Here is a 7,072-nt window from a genome sequence, read left to right as displayed (position 1 = left end):
TATCTGCTATAGTTACAGACAGTGCCCTAGTGATGGTAGATAAAAGAGAGGGACTAGTAAAATTAATAGAAAACAATACAATTGCCACCCCAAACTCATATTTCATTGAGTATGGCATGATACATCAAGAAAATTTATGTGGGAAAGCTTTAAAAATGGATAACATAGTGCAAATCATCATCTAGTCTATGAATTTCATAAGGGCCAAGGTATTGAATCATGGCCAATTCCAGGAATTCCTTTAAAATATTTATGCTGGCCATGGCACCATCATTTGCTTTTTGAAATTAAGATGGTTAAGTTAAGGACAAATGTTGAACACCGTGACTTGCAGCATGTTATCAAGAACCAAGTTTATGCTACAACTGGATAAAAACTGCCTTATACATTTAAGATTTTTAGTAGATTTAACCATGAGCTAAACATGCATCTTCAAGATGAAAAACAACTTCCTGATACAATGTTTCAAAGGCATTCCAAATGAAAGTGCAATATGGTAGGCTGAAATTAAGGTCAGCAGTTTTATACATTTTGACACATTGACTAAACACAGTCTTGTGAACAGCAAAAAAACATGCAGCCTTACTTTTTTATTTGATCGGGAATTTAAAAGCAGATTTCATGATTTCTGGGGAAAAACCAATATTTTGGTGCATTTGTGACTCCAGTTTTAGTCAACATAAATATGTTACCTACCAATTTTCAAAAGGAATGCATAGAACTGCAATCTGACAATCAACTTAACAAACAAATTACCATGTGTCTATAGGTCCTGTCTTCCCAGAAACAAATATCCCTTGCTTTACAATCACATCTTACTCATGTCATTGGTTTGGGAAGCACCTACATTTGTCAACAACTATTTTCAAGAATGAAGCTCATGAAGAGTACAATTAGAACCAAACTATCTGAGGAGCACATTGAGAACTCACTGAGAATTGTGACCACTTTCATAGAACCAGATGTTGATGCATTAGTTTATCAAATACAATGTCAAATATCCTACTAGTTTCATGTTGCCCACTTTTCTTTTACTTTTATAATAAAAGTATAAAAAAGATATTCAATTAATTAGGTATGTACATTTTCTATATTAGTGATCACATACCTGGGACCTGAGTGATAATTTTAAAGGGCTCTCTGAATCGACTACTGCATAACTAGAATTATTATGTCAGGATTTTTTGTTTATATGTGGTGGTTGATATCACAAAAATCATTCAGGGACATTTTTTTTAAATTTTCTTTTCCCTTTTTTTTTTGTTTCAACTCATTGGCTTTTGGTAGTGTTTTTGTATTTAATGTGTTTCCCAAAACAACTCTTCTTCCATGTGGCCCAGAGAAGCCAAAAGGTTGGACACCTCTGATGTACATTATGTAAATGATTGTATTGTATTGTGTAGAGGAAACAAAAACAAGTTTTTCATAAAGGCAAAGGTACACCAAGTGAGAGACTAGATTCTATGTACCTTATTCCTATGTTTTAGAATATTATATCACCCGTTTCTGTGTTGGAGATAAAGTATTTTACAACATTTAAGGAAATTGAAATGAAAAAAGGCACAGCAATTGACTGGGTCAAATTATCGTGAAAAGTTTGAAGATTAGATGAGCACTTACAAAATAGTATGTTCAGGATTAATTCCATTAATGACTATTTTCTCATCAAATAATCAAAAAGAGGGAAAAACATTGTTTTAATTTCCTTTTTAATGTTTGTGGGATTTTTTCCCTGCTATCTGACCTTTTCTTCATTTCAAGATATTTCTAGTCACAACTATAGATTTATTTTTGTTTTCATCACTAATTTTAAAAGACCTGCATATACAATGTATTGTCTACTCAAACTTAAGTGCAAAAGCCTAAATTAACAAAGGGAAGCTATCACACCATCAGAGCTCTTTTCTTTCTTTTTCTTTTTTGTTATATTAATATCAGGACACAGACAAGTAGGTTACATTGTGTGTGTTTGTTAGGTAAGGCCCCTGTTGTAATTGTGCCCTTCACCCAGGAAGTGCACCATATAGTCTTACACTGCGCCCATGAGGTGAAAGCATATATATCTACCTCCTCCTCTCTCCTTCTCGTCTCCCCTTCTTCCCACCTTGAATTAGATTGAGTTTTTCTCTTGTGAGGGCCTGTATTAGTTCATCTATTGGCTTCATGTTAGTAGTGAATACATAAGATACTTACTTTTCCATTCTTGTGATCTTTACTAAAGACAATGTTCTCCAACTCTATCCAGGTTAATACAAAAGGTGTAAAGTCTCCACCTTTTCATTAATGAATAGTATTCCATAGTATACATATATTCTAGTTTATTAATCCATTCATGGGTTGATGGACACTTGGGTTGATTCCACATTTTGGCGATTGTAAATTGAGCTGCAGTACACAATCTAGTGTAAATATCCTCATGATAATTTTTTTTTTTTCTTCTGGGTAGATACCTAGTAATGGGATTGCAGGATCAAATGGAAGGCCTATTATGTGTTTTTAGAATATTTTCCATACTTCTTTCCAAAGATGCTGCCCTATTGTGTAATCCCACCAGAAGTGTAAAAATGTTCCTTTCTTTCGACAACCACGCTATAATGTGCAACATTGTGACTTTGTGATGAGTGCTAATTTCACTAAAGTTAGGTGATATCTCAGGGTGGTTTTGATTTGTGTTTCTCTGATGATTAGGGATAAGCATTTTTTCATGTTTTTCATGCCCACTTGTCTGTCTTTTTCAGTGAAGCGTCTATTTGTGTCTCTTGCCCAGTGATAGATGGGATAGTTTGCTCTTTTTGTGTTGATTAATTTGATATCTCTGTAGATTATCATTATTAATCCTTAATCAGATTCATAACATAAAAATACCTTTTCCTGGGCAGTGCCTGTGGCTCAAAGGAGTAGGGTGCCAGCCCCATATGCGGGAGGTGGTGGGTTCAAACCCAGCCTCAGCCAAAAACTGCAAAAAAGAAAAACCTTTTCCCATTCTGAAGGTTGTCTGTTTTAATTGTTTTGTCCTTACCTGTGCAGAAAAATTTTAGCTTAATTATGTCTTATTTATTTATTTTTGTTGTTGTTGTGATTGCCAGTGGGATCTTCTACATATAGACTTTCCTCAGACTGATAACATCAAGAATTTTGCCCATGTTTTCTTCTAGGATTTTTATTGTTTCATGTATAAGATATAAATATTTTATCCATTGTGAGTTAATTATTGTACATGGTGAGTAGTGCAGGTCCAGCTTCAGTCTTTTACATGTGGTTGTCCAGTTCTCCAAGTAGCATTTATTGAATAGGGATTCTTTTCCTAGTGTATGCTCTTGTTTAGTTTATTGAAGATCAGATTGTGATAAGGGGCTGGTTTCATCTCTCAGTTTTCTATTCTGTACTATATGTCTATGTGCCAATACCATACTGGTTGGATCACTGTGTACTTGTAATATAACCCTAAATCTGGTAGATGTATGCCTCTGGATTTCTTTTTATTACTAAGAATTACCTTGGCTATGTGGGTTTTTTCCTGGTTCCACACAAAATGAAGCTCTGTTTATTCAAGTTCTATAAAGTATGATGTTGGTATTTTGGTGAGGATTGCCTTAAATCTGCGGATTGCTTTGGGTAATGGAGACATTTTATCAATATTGATTCTTCCCAACCCAAAGCATGCCATATTCTTCCATTTGTTGATGTCTTCTGCTGTTTCTTTTCTCAGGATTTCCTAATTCTCTCTGCTGAGATCTTTCATATCCTTTGTTAGATATATTCAAAAGTATTTCATTTTCTTTGAAGCTAGTGTGAAAAAAATTGTGCCTATGATTTGCTTCTCATTTTGGCTGTTACTGGAATATACAAAGGTTACTGATTTCTGGACATTCATTTTGTACCCTGAGACCCTACTGTATTTTATGATCACTTTTCTGGAATTTTGTGGGTTCATCTCTGGGGTTTTCTTACTATAAGAATGTATCATCATCAAAGAGCACAAGTGTGACCTTCTCCGCCTCCATTTAGAAGACCTTAATATCCTTCTCTTGCCTAATTACATTGGTTAGAAGTCCAGCACTACGCTGAATAGTAGTGGTGATAGTGAACATCCTTGCATCATTCCAATTCTAAGTGGAAAAGCTTTCAATTTTACCCATTTAGTACGATATTGATGGGAATTTGTGATAGATGGCTTCAATCAGTTTAATAAATGTGCCATCTATGCCTATATTCTTGAGAGTTCTTTTTAGAAAAGGATGCTGAATTTTGTTGAATGTTTTATCTGCATTTATTAAAAGCATCATATGGTATTTGTATTTCCTTCTACTTATGTGATGAATTACATTTATGGATTTACATCTGCTAAACCAGCCTTGCATCCTGGGATAAATTCTACTTGATTGTGATGTGTGATTTTTTTAATGTGTAGCTGCATTCTATTTGCTATAATTTTATTGAGTATTTTTACACCAATATTCATTAATGAAATTAGTGAATTGTGGGTCCTTTCCTGGTTAGTATCAGGGTAATTTTTTCTACCAGAATGTGTTGGCAGCGTTCCTTCCTTCTAGTTAGTTTTCTTTTCTTTTTTTTTTTTTTTAATTTCAGGTTATTGTGACTATACAAACAACCAGGTCCCAATTTTTTAATTTTGTAGGTACAGTCCCTCTTGTAGTTGTGTCCCACACCCAAATGAAAAAACATATTATGCTCAATTTTTTGGAATATGTTCTGCAGTATAGGTACAAGATCTTCTTTGAAGGTTTGATATAATTCTCGTGTGAAGCCATCTGGTTCACAAATTTATATTCTTGAGAGCTCTTTTATTGTTTCTTCAGTTTTGGTGCTTGATATTGGTCTTTTCTGAAATCTGTGTCTTCCTGGTTAAATCTAAAGAGATTGTGTTATTCCAGGTAATGGTCCATTCCTTCCCTGTAGCACACAATTCTTTCCTAAGTGTGATACTCCTTGCATAAATTCAGTGCTCAGAAATGATTGATACAGGCTGAATTAGTCAGAATGGATTCCTAGAAGATAAACAGAATAACTGCAATATATTCAAATAATTCTTTTGAGAGTTGATATTTTGTATTTTGGTTGTGGTCCTACTGTTGCTGCTACTATTGCTTTACTTTATTTTTTCAATAATTAGCCTTCAAAATGTATTCAAAGCTTTGTTATTGCACATATTTAAGCCATACAGCATATTTGATATATATAATACACATAGTGAAAATATTACTTCAGTTAAAGAATTTTACACTTCCATCATCTCTCAAAGTTACTGATTTTCTGTGTGTGATAAGAATACTTAAAGTATACTTTCTTAGCAGATTTCCAGTATGCATTACAATGTTATTAACTATAGTCCTCATGCTGCACATTAGATGTCTGGACTTACTTATCTTACGTGATTACAACTTTTTACCTCTTGACCTATATCTCCCCATATTTCCCAACTCTTTATTGCTGGTAATGACCATTGTACTCTAGGTTTCTACATGTTTTACTTTTGCTTTACATGCCGTATATATGTAAAATCATGAAATATTTTTCTTTCTGTGTCTAACTCATTTAACTTGGCATAACAAAGGAAATTGTAAAGAAAATGAAAGGGCAGGTTACTGAATGGAAGAAAATGTTTTAAAACCATATATCTCACAATGGGTAAATACCAAAAACATATTAGAAATTCACACAACTTAATAGCAGAAACAAAATAATGAAATTTTTAAAATGGGCAATTTAGCTGAAAAGAAAATTCTCAAAGGAAGCCATAAAAATGACCAGAAGGTATGTTAACAGTTGCTCCACATCACTAATCATCAGGGAAATGAAAAATAAAAGCACAATGATTAACACTTCACACCCGATAGGGAGGCTGTTATCAAAATGATTGGAGATAAATGCTGGTGAATGAGGATGTGGGAAAAAAGGGAAGGTCTGAACACTAGGATGTAAATTGGTATAGCCATTACAGTGAATTTAATAGGGGTTCCTCAAAATTTAAAAATATATTCCATTTCCTTATGTTTGGATGTGTGAGGGGTACAACAACTAACGCATACAGAGAGCCTTCAGAAAAGAAGATAATTCCATGCCACAAATCTGACAAAGGGCTCACAATCAACAGGGCTATTATCTGTAGAGAACTCAAACTAATCAACAAGAAAAGAGCAAACAATCCCATCTATCAGTGTCCAAGAGACATGAATAGAACCTTCTCTGAAAAAGATAGACAAGTAGCCAACAAACACATGAAAAAATGCCTATTTTTCCTAATCATCGGAGAAATGCAAATAAAAACCACCTTGAGATATCACCTAACCCCAGTAAGAATAGCCCACATCACAAAGTATCAAAGCTGCAGATGTTGGAGTGGATGTGGGGAGAAAGGAACACTTTTAAACTTCTGGTGGGATTGTCACATAGTATAGCCTCTCTAGAAAGATGTATGAATTATTCTCAAAGAGCTAAAAGTATACCTTTCATTTACCTTTCAGTATACCTTCCTGAAATAGCTATCTACCCAGAAGAAAAAAAAATATTTTGTCATAAGAACATTTGCAGTAGAAAATTTATTACATCTCAATTCATAATCACCAAGGCATGGAACCAAGCCAAGTGCCCATGAACAAATGAATGAATTAATAAACTGTGGTATGTATATACCGTGTAATACTATTTAGCCATTAAAAATATAGAGAATTTAAATGTTTTGCATTTACCTGGATGGAGTTTAAGCATATTCTTCTTATTAAAATATCACGAGAATGGGAAAGCAAGTACCCAACATATGCCATATTAATATGAAAACAACAGATAAACAACTATACACACCTATATGAGACAAAAGCACAATCACACTCAAATGTGGGGGAGAGGGTAGAAGGAAAAATGGAAAGGCAAAATGAGAGGAGGGGGAAATTGTTAAGCTCTCATCTAAGGTGCACAATTTAAGAGTATACAGCACATTCCCTAGGTGAGGGCTCAACTATAACTAGCAAAGTATCACAGGAATCGAAGAAAAAGTATCCAATGTACACACACCTATTATGAAACTAATTTAAACCTTTTTATATGAAAGCTA

Source organism: Otolemur garnettii, unplaced genomic scaffold (assembly GCF_000181295.1).
Source record: "Otolemur garnettii isolate 467f Iridium unplaced genomic scaffold, OtoGar3 scaffold00117, whole genome shotgun sequence".
NCBI classification, from domain to species: domain Eukaryota; kingdom Metazoa; phylum Chordata; class Mammalia; order Primates; family Galagidae; genus Otolemur; species Otolemur garnettii.
This window is presented reverse-complemented; position numbering follows the sequence as displayed.